General features: G+C 34.9%; 1 long non-coding RNA gene across 5 annotated transcripts in view; it reads left to right on the top strand.

Annotated features, from left to right (window-relative positions):
* Positions 1 to 19,213, top strand: part of LOC103163816 — a 117,135-nt gene that overhangs the window by 75,480 nt on the left and 22,442 nt on the right. Inside the window, exon 7 of one of the 5 annotated variants that reach the window (XR_003482630.2) lies at positions 978 to 4,946. The exons of the other annotated variants lie outside the window; for them this stretch is intronic. This is a non-coding gene — a long non-coding RNA (uncharacterized LOC103163816). Of the gene's footprint in view, positions 1 to 977; positions 4,947 to 19,213 lie in introns of those variants that run through there. 5 annotated transcript variants of the gene reach the window in all.

The raw sequence follows: 19,213 nt of genomic DNA, 5'->3' as shown, positions 1-19,213 counted from the left end.
TTTGCTTAAATATAAAAACCAGTTATCCATATTGAATAAAAAAAAAGAACTCTCAGTAACTTAAGCCATCTTCAGAAAGACTATACTGTGGGCCTCACATTTATTTTTACTATAAGAATGTTGACAAATTACTGTAACATAAACTGTGTGTTACAAAGACAGACAAAAAGATCAATGGAAAAGAATAAGGACCCAGACATATATCCAGGCACACAAATTATTTTCAGCTATGATTCAAAATATGCACAAAGAGAAAAGGATACTTTCTCAACAAATGATGTTGAAAATACAGATAGTTATACACAAAATGTTGACACACCATGGGACACATTTTTTAACATGGAGTCAACTCAACTCAAATGTACTAAAATGTAAACTGGAACATTTAAACTGACACACTCAAAAATGAAAAAAAAAACATATAGAACATTAAAGTTCTGGTTTTGACAAAGGCTTTTTGGCTATCACAACAAAAGCCCCATCATTAAACTCAGAAAAGGGATACAAGAGGGACTTTATCAAATAATGATCCATTCATATAGCAAAAACAGTCAAGAGTCTGCTAATGAAATGAGTGGCAATGTTTTACAACCCTGAACCTCATAAATGTAACTATGTAAAATATGTTAGGAATTTTTACAAGGCAGTAAAAAGGAAAGAAAATTTAGCCAGTTAACAAATGAGTATGGGACTTGAATTGACATTTCTTTAAGAAGCAGATAGAAATAGCAAATCAATATCAGGGAAATGAAAAGCAAAATGACAAGATTGACCTCCACACCCAAAACATTGGCTCTTTCCAAAATGGTAGAAAATAACAAGTTTGTTCATGGATACAAACCTATTAGCATCTTTTCTCATGACTGTTAGGCTACAGAATGGTGCAGCCACTCCAGGAAATTTAGCTGTGGTTTCAAAATGCAAACAAGGACTTAAATAGGACCCAGCAATCTCATTTCTTGTTATTTATCCAACAGAACTGAAAACAGGATGTGGAGATAACACCAAGGTCCTTGCCCTCTCAAACCCATTACAGTATTGTTCAAAAGAGATGCCTCAGGGAAATAACCAAGATGTCTACTGATGGGGCAATGGTAAATAAGAGTCCTCTGGGTGCTAAAATTAAGAAAAGCCTCCTAATTGTAACAATGTGGGTGCACCTTGGGGACATTCTGCTAAGTAAATTAAGCCAACCATGGAGGGACAGAGAGTACAGAGTCCCACCCACTTTTGTAAGGCATATAGAGTTCAACTCAAAGAAATTCTTTTGGAATAATGATACCAGAGGCTGCAAGAAGCACAATCAGAAGACAGTAGGAAAATTTTAGTCATGGAATGTGAAAAATCTCACAAATACCTAACAACTGGCATACAGTTAGTAATATTAATAGCAGTAATAATACATATTAATAGTTACTTACTGCTATTTGGTTTTCCAATAAAATGAATTTTCACTATTAGTGTGCAGTTTTAAAATATTCAGTTATTTTCCTATAGACGGACATAAGTGAATCTCTTAAGTGATTGATACTTAATGACTGAAGTAAGTTATTTTATACTTCTAAACCAGCAATATACACATTATTTAAAAATCAAATTTTAACAAGTTTGTCTGGTGGAGGAAAACTGAGAGCATATCTCTTGAGAAATGTCACTTTGCCAGTATTTAGATCTTGGATGAGTTTCAAAGGATGCGGTCACCTGTGTAATGTTTCAAGGGTGAGCAACAGAGAGCCTCTGACTCTTTGAGGAGTTCAAGATTGGCTGCATGCACATCTGGAGATACTCTGTCTTGTTGTCATTTTCACTGTTATTACTGCCTTTTAAAGCAGTTGTCAATCCAATTGCCACTTATCACCTAGCAAATTGTTATTTCATATAAACAGTTTTCATAGTCTCCCCTTGTCTTTTATAAAAGTGGCATGTATACCATTATGTTTCTATTATAGAAGCAAAGAAAGAGAGGCATACACAAATACAGAAAACAGAACAGAAATCAAACCTCCTGACTCACTATAGTATGTCATGCTTTTTTTTCCCCTCAGTACCTTTTCTTCTTCCTTATTTCATCCTGTGAGATTTGGAAAGAGATTGGGATATCAAATGCCAATGTGGTCACAAAATGTGGAGTTTTGTGTGGGAAATATCTTCCTCAAATTTCTCTGTAATGTGCCTAAGCAAGTGCAAATTTTTAAACTGATACAAAATGAATGGTACCAAGAGTTTAGCCTGGAGAGACCTTGGACGATGGAGTTGATTGTTTCATCTTTTGGGCACTCATACTGTTCTTCCTTCTCAGGAACCTGAGGTTTTATGCAAAAGAAGCGACTTTAAAAATGTCCTTTCAAGTCCTCTAGTCAAATTTATTAAATATAATGCATTGTGGGTGCAGTTATGTTTTCAGAATGCAGGATGTGACGTGTAAGTTAGAAAGTATAGTTGCAAACTGTGCGAACATTAGTAAGTCTGTTTGAAGGCTAAAATACTGAAATCATTGTGTTCCACAGATGTACAGCCTTTGACTATTTAACAGTTTGTTTTTAACAACAGCATGCTTCTCAACACAAATCTGAACTCATTTCTGTATTATCTAATGTGATATTGTTAAAATGCTTCGTTCCTTTTATCAATCAACGAAATGTCAAACTATTAAAATTTATGCTGACAGAAGTCTCTATGTTCCACTTCTAATCAGGCATTAAGAATGATATTCACTGAAAGTACTACATGCGATTTGAATAAGAACAAAGTATATTTTGCTAATTTTGTTTTCCTAACATTATCTGTTCCAGTAATTGCACCCTGAGATTATGATTGAAAGGCAATAACAGGCTATTCCTTACCCAAATCCATATAAATCTATGTGTTTGTCTGCCTTTTACATTCTCTGGATATTCTCCCTGTTTTCTCTTCTGAAGTGCAAGGTATCACATACTTGCCTGATGCAGTGAAATTTAAGAATTTCAGTATGAAATCATAGGAGCCATCCCTACTGGCAGTCAGCACAAGTTGCTCTTTTATAGCTTCCCTCTTTCCCTAAACTTATTTTTGAAAGCTATAACACTGGCACTGCTTATTTCAATAATAGCTTTGTATGTAATTATTTATATCCATTCAGTCGTATGTTATTGTTACCTTCATCTAAATATTGTATTCAGATATTTTACTCATATCTTCCTTTTTCACACTACCATCACATATTACAATAATATACTCCATCATTTTAATAGGGTATCCTACTAATGTTAATAATTATTGAATCCTTAAGATACACATTTGCAGCATGAAATCTATAATGTGTAGCTTTATTTCAGGTCAAAACATCTGTCTAAGAAATGGAAAGATGATTAATTTTCCATTTGTTTGGGGACAGAGCACTATTTATAAAGCAAACAGACAAATCACTTCAAACAGAGAGGGCACTGAACAGCAAGCTATGTACTTCTTCAATCAATACCCCATGACCTTTCAAGATGAAAGGGTGATAGTCTTCCACCAAGGAAGGAGAGGGAGCAGTTCTTTGCACTGCTTATGAGATATAGAGGTCTCTTGGTTATGCAGAAAACAGGATACAATAGAAACTTCAGAAAACACTAGAGTGGACTCATGGCTACACATTTTTCTAAGCTTCCCATTCACTACCAGTTTTCATCTTTTCATAAGCCCTTCTGTTCCCCAAACTAAGGACACATTCTGTTTATTGTGTGCCTGTATCCCCCCTCCCCTTGTATTCAGCTGTGTGTCTATGCCCTCTTCACAGTACAAGTAATAGCTCTAAATCAAGAGCCCAATGCATGCCTCACTCATTCAGCGCTCTGGGGATCATATGACAGAGTGCGGAGAATGTGAGGGAGGTCCCCAACAACAAAGCAGGATATTATTTCCAGTGAAGCCTTGTGGCTATGTGCACCTCTGTAGCAAGAACAATTAGTCTTTGTTTTTCCTCTGATCCTAAGAGTCAGCTTGACTGTCCCATTGCAAAAGCTCAAAGGAGTTCTCATAGCTTTTCTAAAGCCCCTGAGACTGAACAGAAACCACTCCATCCTTAGATACCTAGGACATGTGTTTAGAAAAATATGAGGGTTTTACTAATTCACTAGCCAAAATCATTATGTTTCCAAATGAAGTGTAATTACCATGGCAAATACATGATTTTAAAAAGGTGAAATAACTAAAGTATAATAAAAGTACTTTCTATGATCAACAAAAAATGCAAAGGTTGGAGTCACAAGTCTAAGTCTTTGGCCCAGGGTTGTGCCATTTCTTTATAGACTCATAGATCTCAGAAGTTTTTAAGGTAATATTTTAGAAATCAATCTGCACTATATTTAATGGCTTTTTACAAACTTTTGAGAATGTATTCACTTGTATTTATTTGCTTTTCAGAGTTAATAGACCCATACTCTAACATGAAAGACTGTGAAACTGCAGTGTTATGTTAGAATGTGGTATAGACAAAGGTACATCCTTTATACAGGACTGTAACTTATAGTTTAGTATTCTCTAAGGAGGTCCAGGTGACTTGTGATACTTGCCAATAAGACTAACATATTTACACCTAAGACAAAGCAATTGTTAAGAGTCACAATTCAGAGTATTGAAACTGATTAGTCCCTGGCATCCTTCTTACTCGAGAACTGCAGTATCAATACTAACACAAATTCCTCAGTGTTGATGAAGTGACTAGACAGTTGTAAATGTCGAACCTAAAGTTTGGTGGCATCTCTTCATATTTGAAGGCAGTGAGAAAATACTAACAATTTTCACAAAATCAAGAAACATCTTCTGAGATGGCAAAACATTCAGAGTCTTTCATACAACTATTACAAAATCACCAGGGATTCTTGGTAAAGGGTTAGATAAAGAATTATAAATTCTTGAAACTGTATTGAAACAATGTTTCTAATTTGAAAAAATAACATTCAATAAAAATATGTTAAAATTAACATGTTAAATATGTTATTTTTGAATAAAATAACCGATGATTTTGAATGATGTAAATATGAAATAAACTTGGATATAATACGCCACAGAGTTTAAGATTCTTAATTTCTGGGGCATTTAGTCAGAATGATATTGCAGAACTTTTTAGTATTGTCCCACTCTATCTTTACATAGATGTTAATGAAACTGACACACAACGTTTTATGATTGAAAAAACTTTTAAGGAATCCTATTATCACACAGAAATCACATGACTTCATAAATGTAATATATTGCATCTTGGCTTCTGGTGAGGCTAAAATTATGCATTGCTAAATCTAAAGACATGAAATTTATAGAATAAATTTTTTGAAAGTTAGAATTATACTTTCCCCAAGGTCAGGTGACATTTTGGCAGAATGAAGACACTAGAATGAAGTATCTCTGAAGTAATGCTCTCCAAAACACTATGATTTCATCAAAACTAAAGGCAACCTTCTTAGGAAACCTGATTTGTCATGTCTTCAATGAATAATGGCCAGGAGGTGTTATCGGGCTTCTTCTAGTGTCAGACAAAGTAAATTTGAAATCTCTGCTCCTTGGATTCAGACTTTCCAACACAACCACAGTTTATATAATAAATATTAACAACTTAAAGACTGTATTTTAAACCACATAATGAGATCCTCTGTACTTATCAGGATAAGACATTATTAAACAAGCCATTTGTTTTATATGATAAAATGATTAAATAGTTAAAGGGAAGATACAAACAGGCTTTCTTTTTCCCATGACAAGGAAAAAACATCATCTCCAGGCAAAATCATGCCTTGTAGCTTTTGAAACTCCTGCAACAGCATCACACTTGTGTGTTCGCATGTAGTCTATGGCTGCTTTTAAGAAATATTAAGGGCGGTGGGTTCCGAACGCCGAACACCCACCCACCAGGAGAACAAGAAATTCTTGCTACACCCACCAGAAGAAAGGATGAGAAGAGGACAAGGTAAAAACACATCCAACAACAGAAAACCCAATATGACACCACCGGAGACTAGGAACCATACACCAGTAGGACCTGAACATCGCAATGCAGATGAACCAGAAGAGAATGATGTTAAAAACATCTTCAGGAAAATGATAGAGGATCTCAAAGAGGACATGAGAAAATCCCTTAAAGAAATGGAAGAAAAAACTAGCCAAAAAATACAAGATATCAATCTTCAAGTCAATCAATATCAATCTCTCAAGGAAACAGTTCAAGAACTAAAAACTGAAATAGAGACAATGAAGAAAGCACAATCTGAGGGAATGCTGGAAATAGAAAAGCTGGGTAAACAATCAGGAACTACAGATGTAAGCATAACCAACAGAATACAAGAGATGGAAGAAAGAATCTCAGGGGTTGAAGACACACTAGCAGAAATAGACTCATCAACCAAAGAAAGTCTTAAGTCCAACAAATCCCTATCACAAAATATCCAGGAACTATGGGATACTGTGAAAAGACCAAACCTAAGAATAATAGGTATAGAAGAAGGTGAAGAAATCCAACTCAAAGGCACAGAAAACATATTCAACAAATTCATAGAAGAAAAATTTCCCAACCTAAAGAAAGCCATACCAATGAAAATACAAGAAGCCTACAGAATACCAAATAGACTGAACCAAAAAAACGATCACCTTGCCACATAATAATCAAAACAACAAACATACACAACAAAGAGAAAATATTAAGAGCAGCAAAGCAAAAAGGTCAACTAACCTATAAAGGCAAACCTATCAGAATCACACCTGACTTTTCCTTGGAAACTCTGAAAGCCAGAAGATCCTAGATAGATATTCTACCTACATTAACAAATCATGGATGCCAGGCCAGACTACTATACCCAGCAAAGCTTTCAATCATTATAGATGGAGAAAACAAGATATTCCATGACAAAAGCAGATTCAAACAACACATATCCAACAATCCAGTCCTACAGAAAGTATTGGAGGGAAAACTCCAACCCAGGGAAGTTAACTACAACCAGAAAAAACATATGCAATAGATAATCCCAATTTACCAACAGTCAAAAGGAAAAAGGGACAGAATCCCACACATAATCTCACCACAAACAAGAATGAACAATAATCAATGGTCATTAATATCCATCAACATTAATGGTCTCAACTCCCCTATAAAAAGACACAGATTAGCAGAATGGATAAGAAAACAGAATCCTTCCTTCTGCTGCACACAAGAAACTCACCTTAAACTGAAAGACAGACGGTACCTAATGATTAAAGGTTGGAGAAAGATCTTCCAATCAAATGGACCCAAGAAACTAGCTGGAGTAGCAATCCTAATATCCAATAAATTGGACTTTAAACTAAAATCAGTCAAAAGAGATGAAGAAGGTCACTTCCTACTCATCACAGGAGAAATCCATCAGGATGAATTCTCAATTCTGAACATTTAGACCCCAAATAAAAAGGCATCCACATTTGTAAAAGAAACATTTCTAAAACTCAAATCACACATAAAACCACACACACTTATATTGGGAAATTTCAACACCCCACTCTCACCACTGGACAGAAACACCAGCAGAAACTTAACAAAGAAACAAAAGATCTAATAGAAGTTATGGCGCAATTGGACTTAACAGATATCTATAGAATATTCCACCCAAATACAAAACAATTTACTTTCTTCTCAGCACCACATGGAACCTTCTCTAAAATTGACCACATACTTGGCAACATAGCAAACCTCAACAGGTACAAAAAAATTGAAATAACCCCTGTGTCTTATCAGACCACCATGCTTTAAAAGTAGAATTCAACAACAACACGAACTACAGAAAACCTACAAACTCATGGAAATTAAGTAACACCCAATTGCACAATTTTATGGGTCCAGGAAGAAATAAAAAAAAGAAATTAAAGATTTCCTAGAATTCAATGAGAATGGGGACACAACATATCCAAACCTATGGGATAGTTTGAAAGCAGTGATTAGAGGAAAGTTCATAGCACTAAATGCCCACATGAAGAAACAGAAGAATAATAACACTAGAGAGTTAACAGCACAACTGAAAGCTATAGAAAACAAAGAAGCCAATACACCCCGGAGAAGCAGATGCCAGGAAATAATCAAATTGAGGGCTGAAATCAATAAAATGGAAACTAGGAGAGCAATACAAAGAATCAATATAACAAAAAGATGGTTCTTCGAGAAAATTAGCAAGATAGACAAACATTTATCCAAACATACCAAAAAACAAAGAGTGAACATGCAAATTAATAATATCAGGAATGAAAAGGGGGCATAACAACAGACACAGAGGAAATCCAGAGAATCACCAGGTCACACTTTGAAAACCTATATTCCTCAAAATTTGAAAATATAAAGGGAATGGACAATTTTCTGGACTGATTTCACTTACCAAAATTAAATCAAGAACAGATAAACAATTTAAATAGACCTATAACCTCTAATGAAATTGAAGCAGTCATTAGAAGTCTCCCAACCCAAAACAGCCCAAGGCCAGATGGCTTCAGTGCAGAATTCTACCAGAAATTCAAAGTACAGGTAATACCAATTCTCCTCAAAGTATTCCACACAATAGAAGCAGAAGGGCCATTACCAAACTCTTTTTGTGAGGCCACAATAACCTTGATACCAAAGCCACAAAAAGACACAGCAAAGAAAGAGAAATACAGACCAATATCCCTCATGAACATTGATGCAAACATTCTCAATAAAATATTGGCAAATCGAATCCAAGAACACATCAGAGAAATCATCCATCCAGAACAAGTAGGCTTCATCCTAGGGATGCAAGGATGGTTCAACATATGAAAATCCATCAATGAAATCCACCATATAAACAGACTGAGGAAAACAATCACATGATCATCTCACTAGATGCCAGAAAAAGCCTTTGACAAAATCCAACACCCTTTCATGATAAAGGTCCTGGAGAAATCATGGATAACAGGAACATACCTCAACATAATAAAAGCAATATACAGCAAGCCAACATCAACATCAAATTAAATGGTGAGAAACTCAATGCAATTCCTCTAAAATCAGGAACAAGGCAAGGTTGTCCACTCTCTCCATACCTCTTCAATATTGTCCTTGAAGTTATAGCTAGAGCAACAAGACAACAAAGGGAGATTAAGGGATTACAAATTGGAAAGGAAGAAATCAAACTCTCACTATTTGCAGACGATATGATACTCTACATAACTGACCGGAAAAACTCTACAGCTGATAAACACCTTCAGCAAAATGGCAAGATACAAGATTAACTCAAAAAAATCTGTAGCCCTACTATATACAGATGACACATTGTTGGAGAAAGAAATCAGAGAAGCATCACACTTTGCAATTGCCACAAACAACGTAAAGTACCTTGGGGTAACACTAACAAAAAATGTGAAAGCGCTGTACCATAAGAATTTTGAGTGTCTAAAAGAAAGAAATTAAAGAAGATACCAGAAAATGGAAAGATCTCCCATGCTTTTGGATAGGCAGGATCAACATAGTAAAAATGACAATCTTGCCAAAAGCAATCTACAAATTCAATGCAATCCCCATCAAAACCCCAACACAATTCTTCACCGACCTTGAAAAAACAATTCTCAACTTTATATGGAGAAACAAAAGAACCAGGATAGCCAAATCATCCCTATACAGTAAAGGAACTTCTGGAGGCATCACCATCCCTGACTTCAAGCTCTATTACAGAGCTATAGTGCAGAAAACAGCTTGGTATTGGCACAAAAATAGACAGGTAGACAAATGGAATAGAATTGAAAACCCTGATATTTCCCCACACACCTATGAACACCTGATTTTTGACAAACAATCCAAAAATATACGCTAGAACAAAGAGAACATCTTCAACAAATGGTGCTGGCATAACTTGATGCAAACATGTAGAAGACTACAGATAGACCCAAGCCTTTCGCCCTGCACAAAACTAAATCAAAATGGATCAAAGAACTAAACATAAACCCAGCCACACTGAACCTACTAGAAGATAAAGTAGGAAATACCCTCGAATTAATCATACAGGAGACTGCTTCCTGAACATAACACCAGTAGCACAGACACTGAGATCAACAATTAATAGGACCTCCTGAAACTGAGAAGCTACTGTAAGGCAAAGAACATAGTCAGCAAGACAAAACGACACCCACAGACTGGGAAAAGATATTCACCAACCCCACATCTGACAGAGGGCTGATCTCCAAAATATACAAAGAACTCAAGAAGCTATTCTCGAAAACACCAAACAATCCAATTAAAAAATGGGGTACAGAACTAAATAGACAATTCTCAATAGAGGAATCTAAAATGGCTGAAAGACACATGAGAAAGTGTTCAACATCCTGAGTCATCAGGGAAATGCAAATCAAAACAAGTCTGAGATACTATCTTACTCCTGTCAGAATGGCTAAAATCAAAAACACCAATGACAGTTTATGCTGGAGAGGATGCACAGAAAAAGGAACTCTCCTCCACTGCTGGTGGGAGTGCCAACTTGTACAGCCACTGTGGAAATCAGTATGGCGACTCCTCAAGAAAATGGGAATGAGTCTACCACAAGATCCAGCAATTCCATTCCTAGGCATACACTCAAAAGAAGCACATTCATATAACAAGGACATATGTTCAACCATGTTCATAGCAGCATTATTTGTAATAGCCAGAAACTGGAAGCAGCCTAGATGCCCCTCAACGGAAGAATGGATAGAGAAAATGTGGTACATTTACACAATGGAGTACTACTCAGCGGAAAAAAAAATGGAATCTTGAAATTTTAGGAAAATTGATGGAACTCGAAGAAACCATTCTGAGTGAAGTAACCCAATCACAAAAAGACAAACATGATATGTACTCACTCATATGTGGATCAGCTTTATGATACATAGTAGTGACCATGCTTTATCAGAGCTGTTTTTATTGATGTTGCTCAGAATGGTTTCCTCCCAGATTATGATTGAGAAGCTAATTTTAAAAAAAAATGGTGCCAAGTACCACAAGAGTAACAGAACTGTGCTGTTTTCTGGGATTTTGTTTTTTACTTTGTTGTTGTTGTTTTGTTTGTTTTTTGTTTTTTTTTTTAATGGAGTGGGCTGGATGTCTCTACAATTTTGTTCAAATGACTGCAGAACTTGGAAAAGCTGTTGCTGCTATTGATGCATAACATATTGCATTACTGGTCTTTTTATATAAATATATATATGCTAATTGAAACTCAAATATGTGATGAATCCAAGGTCTTTCTGTGAGTGCTCACCTGTGCATGCAAATTTGATTTCATCTTTAGTAAGTATCAAAGTTATATGCTTGCCAAAAATAAATAAGTGACTCACTGGAAGACAAATGTCATATAATTTCAATTTTATGTGTAACCTAGAAATGATGAACTTATGGGACCAGAGAGCAGAATTGTGGCTATTAGGCTTCAATGTGGGTCTTTTATCAATGGGAAAATGATTGGTTTAAGGATATAAAACTGTATTTGGACAAGAGGCATGGACTCTGTGATGTCTTGAGGTCTACTGAGAGCCTGATAAATATGGTTGATAACAACATGCTATATTTTGAAAGTTGTGAGATAGTATACTTTAAGTATTCCCAAACAAAAATGATGAATATGTGTGATATAACATGTTAATTGGTTTAATTTAGCCATGCCATTGTGAACATATGAATTATGTATCATATTTGTGCATGACTTTATTTATGAGCTAAAGAAATGAATGGAAAAAAAAAGAAATATTAAAAGAGTTGGTATTAGGAAATGAATACAATACTATCTTCAGAGTTTAAGTTGTTATTGAAAAGAAATCCTAACATTAATTATATACTATAAAAATGGAATTATTTTCCAGACAGGGTTTCTCTGTGGTTTTGGAGGCTGTACTTGAACTAACTCTTGTAGACCAGGCTCGTCTCAAACTCACAGAGATCCACCTGCCTCTGCCTCCAGAGTACTGGGATTAAAGGCATGCACCACTGGGAGCATGGGGGAGGGGAGAGGGAGCTAAAAGAAAGAGAAGAGGAGGAGTGGGGAGGAGAACATGAGAGAGCAAGAAGATCTAATCAGGGAAGAATAGGGGAGAACAAGAAAAGAGATACCATAATAGATATAGATATTATAGGTTTAAGGAGAAATTTGGCAGTAGGGAAATGTGCAGAGGTCTATAAGGTTGACCCCAACTAACAATTTAAGCAATAGTTGAGAGGTTGGCTACCTTAAATACCCTTCTCTGATAATGAAATTTATGACTGCCTTATATGCCATCCTAGAGCCTTCATCCAGTAGCTGATGGAAGCAGAAGCAGACACCCACTCAGCTAAACACTGAGCTGAACTCCAGAATCCAGTTGCAGAGAGGGAGGAGTGATGAGCAAAGGGATCAAGACTAGGCTGGAGAAGCCCACAGACAGAGCTAACCTGAACAAGGGGGAGCTCATGGACCCCAGAAATGATAGCTGGGAAACCAGCATAAGACTGTTCCAGACCCCATGAAGGAGGATGTTAGTTTGAAGGTCTGGTTAATCTATGGGGCCTCTGGTAGTGGATCAGTATTTATCCCTAGTACTTGAATGGACTTTAGGAGCACACTCCACACAGAGGGACACTCTCTCAGCCTAGACACATGGGGGAAAGTCTAGGCTCTGCTCCAAATGATATGACAGACTTTGAAGACCCCCATGGAAGGCCTCTCACTCCCTGGGGAGCAGAAAGGATGGGATAGGGGATTAGTGGGGGGCAGGAAAGGAGGTGAAGGAGAGTGACCTGGGATTAACATGTAAATCAAGCTTGTTTCTAATTTAAATAAAACATTTACTAAAATTTTAAAAAATGGAATGGAGAGAATCATACAATTAAGGTTAACACTGGGAAGCAAAGTAATTAATTACTTTAGATTTTAAAATTTATTGGAAGTCTTTAATTGTACATAGAGACTTATGAGTGACAACTTCATAGAAAATGATACCAATAGATTTGTTTTAAAGTTGTACAGTATAAAATACATAGACTTACATTTATTTTAGTATTGTAGTATTGTTTGTTTTAATCTATGATATTTGGAAGAAGTTATATATGTGACATCCTCATTTAATTAATAGGTAGTAATGGGACTGGAGATATGGCCTACCACTTAAGAGCATTGCCTGCACTTCTTGAGGACCCAGGTTAGATTTCCAGTATTTTCATGACAGCTCAAAAATATCTGTAACTTCAGTCCTCACAGTCAGGTGGTCTCCATGAACATCACATTTCTTTGGTGCACAGATGCATGCATGAAAAATGTCTATACTCATGAATAAAAAATAAAATGAATATCACTCCTCTGCTATTGTATTCTTAAACAGTGTTACTTACCATGTTCCCAGCCTCCAGCTCTATAAGGAAATGATCAATATTGGCAAAGCTGTTAGGAAACAGAAACAGAATTCTTTTTCCATGCAGGAGGGAATGAAAAGTGATATAAACATTGCAAAGGGCAAAAAAAGTGCTGATAGCTCACCTCTTTAGCAGCAGGTTGATGTACAAATTATTTTGCATGAGACATGCAATTATTTCCCCCAACAGTTTATTTACCCAATGTTTTTTATCTATAAAAATATATTCTCATGTATTTTACATATTTTATTATAAGCTAATGCCATTAACTATCCTATGTTGACATTACCATTTGTGGTATGTGGTGTGGTGTATGTATGTGCACATGCATGCTTGTTGGCCACTGTTATAACTTTCTGATGATTAAAGATACCTCAGGAATAGGGAGATGGACTTTTTTTGTAAAATGCTTGTTTTCCAAGCTGGCCAGCCCTTATTAGACTCTTAGTAACTTTATAAAAAGACAAGGGCCTGATGGGTCAGGATCACTGGCAGAGAGGCAGAGATATGTAGATCCTCAAGACTCACTGACCAGCTAGCTGAAACCAAACTGCTGGGTTACACTAATGGTTCACTGGTAAAGGAGGTTGTTGACAATTTTCACTTGGATTAAGTCCCTAAGATTCATACTATAGGAGGAAAGAATGCACAGGTTGTCAAGTTGTCCTCCAATACAATGCCTTTCTTGAATTGTACCACTTTAATAAAGTCTAAATTTAAAAGGATTAAAAATAAGGCATATTCATAAGATTATTACTTACCCAAGAACACTTGCCAAATGGGTCAGGTATTCCTACCACTGCATTAATTAGGGTTGGTAAACAGAAAATTCTTGTATGTTATGAATATTTTATAAATTACTGATCAGTGGCCAAGTTAAATATGAAAGAAACTATAAAGGTCATCAAATGTTCTGAGACTTGGATAGACAAAGGGATTTTTGAGTACTCTTTAGGTAAATGTTGCAAAATTATGTTGTCATCTTGAATGTTATAGCAAACTGCCCTGTTAAAATTAATTTTATGTAGTAACAAATTGTCCCATAGAAAATATAACTCTGATGCTTAGTGCTTATAGCTTTGTCAACTATTCATTTGGCAATTTAATCCTATCATTTCTTACATAGATATGCAATTTACTTCCACTATTTGTCTGACTTCCTTAAACTAGTCACGAAATATTCTTTACTCCTAATGAATTTAAGAACAATTTTTTTGGAAGATTTTCTTTGTATACTTGATTTTACTTTCTAGACTATTATCCTTTAACAAAAATATACTGTCCATTAATAAGTAAACTATATTATCATAATTAAGAAACACATTCTTCTAACAATATAAGAATCAGCTTGCAAAATAAAATAACAGATGTTAAATAAAATAAACACATACATAAACCCAAGCCAATAAGTGTTGAAGTGTTTTTAATGTTAGCTACTATACATTAGCAGAATATTAAATTAAAAATTTCCGTGATGTAAAATGCATTACTCTTCCAAGAATAATAATGAATTGTGGCCTTCAAACAGTTGCCTGTGATGCCTTCCACAGCATGACAACACAGGAAGAAGGCTCTGGCCAGATGCCAGTGTCTTAATCTTGAATATCCTTTGCTCAAGACCTGGGAAGATAAAAATGGATGCTCTTTATAAATTATTCATTCTCAAGAATTCTGTTAAAGTAGCACAAAATGGACAAGGACAGCAACCAAGCATATACATCTGGTCAAATTCTCTTTCAGAAACTAGAGCAATGTGTAGACATTCTCAGATAGAAACCAAGAGAATTTATTACTCATAAACATTCATTAAAGGCTCCAGAGAATCACGTCAGCTCAGATACTAATAACCACCAATACATGACGTGGATTCAAGTAAAATATCATATAACATTTGATCAAGTATTATGTTGCATTCAGTGATGGCATGTAACAACATATAATAGCATGAATGTGTATATTGAATAAAAGATAAAGTTAATGTCAGAGCAATTGTCATTTAATGGGAAATATTAAGCATACAAATTTTATCAAATACCTGATCATTCTATGATAGAGCTGAATAAGAACAAAACAAGACAAAAATATGCCAATTATACTAAAAAAAATGTATTATGTTCATTAAAAACTAACAAGCATATTGATTTAAAAAATCAGCTGTATGCTGTTTCTGAGTCATATACACACACATGCATGCACAAGCACTTGTCCATGCACATCTGAACACACACACACACACACACACACACAGAGAGAGAGAGAGAGAGAGAGAGAGAGAGAGAGAGAGAGAGAGAGAGAGAGACCACTTACTAAACATGGCCCATGCAGATACCTGAGTTGGTATTTGAAGTACAAGTATGTTATTTTGAATTACCAGCATTCAAATAAAATCTGGATGAAATGATATGTGCATTCAATCCTAATATTGGGAAACAGACATCAAAAAATTTCAAGATTTTCAAGACAGTCATTTTATCTGAATTGGTGAGATCCAGGTTGAGTGAGAGATGATATTTCAAAACAATTAGGTGCAAGCCTTCTTCATTAGCTGCTTGGCTCCACATGCATGCCTGTGTATCCCCCCCACACACACATGTAGAATCACACCAGCATGTACTGCACAGAAAAGAATACATATTCAAATAAAGAGTCCTAAACAATGAATACTATTGGTAGGATCCACCTCTTCATAGAAACAGTAAATTAAGGAGGTACACATATTTTGTTCCCAATATATACATGACATATTTTACTATAAAATGCATATGAAACCAAGTGTACAAACACAAACTTTTAAGAAATTTCAAAATAGTAGTATCACACAAACAGATTTCTGACAATATAAATAAATAAATAAATAAATAAATAAAAAATAAATACAGAAAACAAAAGGCTTAGAAGATCTCAGGTTCACATAGAAAGAAGATAAAATCAACTGGAAATTTGAAACTTAGGTTAAGAGATTATTTTAATATATATTAAATATATTTTATTTAACATCTCCATATTCAAATTATTTTTCCTCTCTGACAGAATTTACCCTCTATCTGAGGTTCTCTCCTTAATCATCCAATGCCTGGAATGATGGTTTCTGACACCACTCTCAGGGTTTTGAAATTTTCTTCCTTCCAAAAATCTTGAGGCCTATACTTCTTAAAAGTGATAGGAAAATGGTATTCCCTATCTATTCCTCTATTATTCTGAACAAAACAAAGCGTTTTGGTACATATTATGATGTTAGAATAGTGTTATAACAAAAGCCAGACAAAAACTTTACAAGAAAAAAAGTCATGAGCCAATCTTAATTGCAAACAGATGAAAAACCCAAGAATAAACAGAAGTTCATAGATTAATATAAGAGGAAAAGAACATTTTATTCAGAAATGTGTGGATATGTGGTATTAGGAAACCTCATCAAATAACACTGATTATTAGAAAAGTAGAGGAAAATCATATAATCTTGAGATGTAATTTATTCTACACTTAAAATATTCTTTCAAATTAAAACAAAACAAGAAACAGAAAGTATCCCCCTAAATAATCATTCGTTAAAGTATAAAACTAATGGAATACTTATATTTAGGGAAGCAAATATTTTAATAAAAATCCAGAAAATAAGAATGTCATATTTTATGTTTAAAACAATTCTTATACAAGTCAAACACATTTGCAAAAGGATAACAGAGAGACAAAGAATAACAAACCAGTTCTCATTAACATGTCTTCTTGTCTAACTTTTAAAAAGTCTAGAAAGGCCTGACTTTGATGGCACATACGTTTAATCCCAGGTCTCAGGAGGCAGAAGCAGGCAGATCTCAGTGAGTTCGAGGCCAGCATGGTCTAAAGAGTTAGTTCTAGGGCAGCCAGGGCTGTTACACAGAGAAACCCTGTCTCAAAACAAAACTAAAACAAAACAAAACAAAACAAAAAACAGCAGCAACAACAAAAATACTCAAAGTCTGGCCTGGGAGATAGCTCAGTCAGAAACTGCCTTACAAGCATACAACAATGTACTGTACCCATACAAATACACTTACTGGATGGCAGGTACTTGTGTTTATAATTGCAGTACTGGAGAAATGAAGTCCAGGCAGACACATTGGACTCCTTGTCCACTCAGTCTAACTCGATGAACTAAGCCAATGAGAGAAACCAGTCCCAAAAAAGATGGGTGACTCTCCTAAAGATGACAATCTGAAGTTGTCATTTATCCCTACTGCCACCAAACATGAGCATTTACTTTCACAGATATTAAAAAAGAGCTCCTAAGATAATATAAATACCCTTATATATTTATATATAAATAAATATAAATAAGATAGTTCAGCTATGTACTGTTTATGGGGAAAGATATAAAATGTCTACTGAGAGACATAAATTATCTAAAACAAGCACAATAAATTCACAGACTAGAAAACATTACAATTAGAATTTCTCCCTAAATTAAGATACAATAGAGTAGAAGTTGAAATATCAACATTTAAATTTTCTTTAATAATTGTAATATCAGTATATGGAAAGAATATAGTGACCAATTTTAAAAAGTAAACAACTTGCAACATGATTGATATGGCTTTGTGAATTAAAGGAGACTATGTAAGTAATCAATAAATGAAATTTGGACATTTGGCTGTTCAAAAAAGTGTACAAATAAGGTCAAGTTTTGTTGTGTATACTTCTTACATCTTACCCAAGCTATTGAACATGTATGAAAATTTCTAACTTTAAGAAATTTGTGATTTATATATTCCATGTTTCTGTACCATATTTTTATGTGAATTTTTTATCTTTAACCTAAAATGCAAAGAAAAACAGAATAAGTATTGACCATTTAAATTACTGAAGAGAAATATTGATCTTATTTACCAGCTAGAATAGTTTACCAGAAAATAAATTCAGGAAGGTAAAATTTATTTCAGAAAGAACTGCATAGAGAGGCTTGGAGAGGAGAGAGAAAAATGAGCCATTACTTATAGACACTGATAATTTAGAACTGGAATTCTTTGGAAGGCGTGTGATTTAATAGAATATTTAGTCTTTTTGTCAGCTTTACACAAATACTCCTTAACAGAAATGATTTTCATAATTTAAGCATAGAAAGTACTAGTTAACATCTTACAAAAATACTGAAGCTATCCACTTATGCAATTAATGTGGAAGTTATTTATACTAGCATTTCATGTTTTAAAATATCTATGTGGATGTCAGTTTGGAAGTCTGGGCAATCTATGGGGCCTCTGGTAGTGGATCAGTATTTATCCCTACTACACAAATGGATTTTGGGAGCCCACTCCAAGTAGAGGAATACTCTCTGATCCCAGAAACATGGGGGATGGTCTAAGCCCTGCTCCAAATGATGGCAGACTTTAAAGATTCTCCCATAGAAGGCCTCACCCTCCCTGAGGAGCAGAAAATGAATGGGATAGGGAGTTGGTGGGGGGCAGAGGAGGAGGGGAGGGAGAGGAAACTGGGGTTGACAAGTAAAACAGGTTTCTTCTAATTTATATAAAACAATAAAAATGTCTATGAAATCTTTGCTACACAGAAATTCTCAAAATCAATTCTGTTTTATTAACAAAGGTTTTTTTTTATATATAGATTCCTATTGTTTTGAAAAACCTGAAGTTTAACATTGCTCAAAAAGCAGCATAAAACAAACTAACACACAGAAAATCCAGCTTTTTTCATATAAATAGAATGTAAGTAAATCCCAAAGACAAATTGTAGCTAAGACAATGCAATACAACTATGATGTTATTTCTGTGAAATATTTGTAAATATCTTCACTTCAGTATAGACAACAAAGCTAAAATTCAATTATGTATCCAAAAGGATAAAAGAGAAACAAGTCGATAGAAAAGGGAAGAAAATGAAAAT

Source organism: Cricetulus griseus, chromosome 2 (assembly GCF_003668045.3).
Source record: "Cricetulus griseus strain 17A/GY chromosome 2, alternate assembly CriGri-PICRH-1.0, whole genome shotgun sequence".
Lineage (NCBI taxonomy): Eukaryota > Metazoa > Chordata > Mammalia > Rodentia > Cricetidae > Cricetulus > Cricetulus griseus.
Note: the sequence above shows the minus strand (reverse complement) of the source record. Positions and strands in the feature narration are given on the sequence as shown.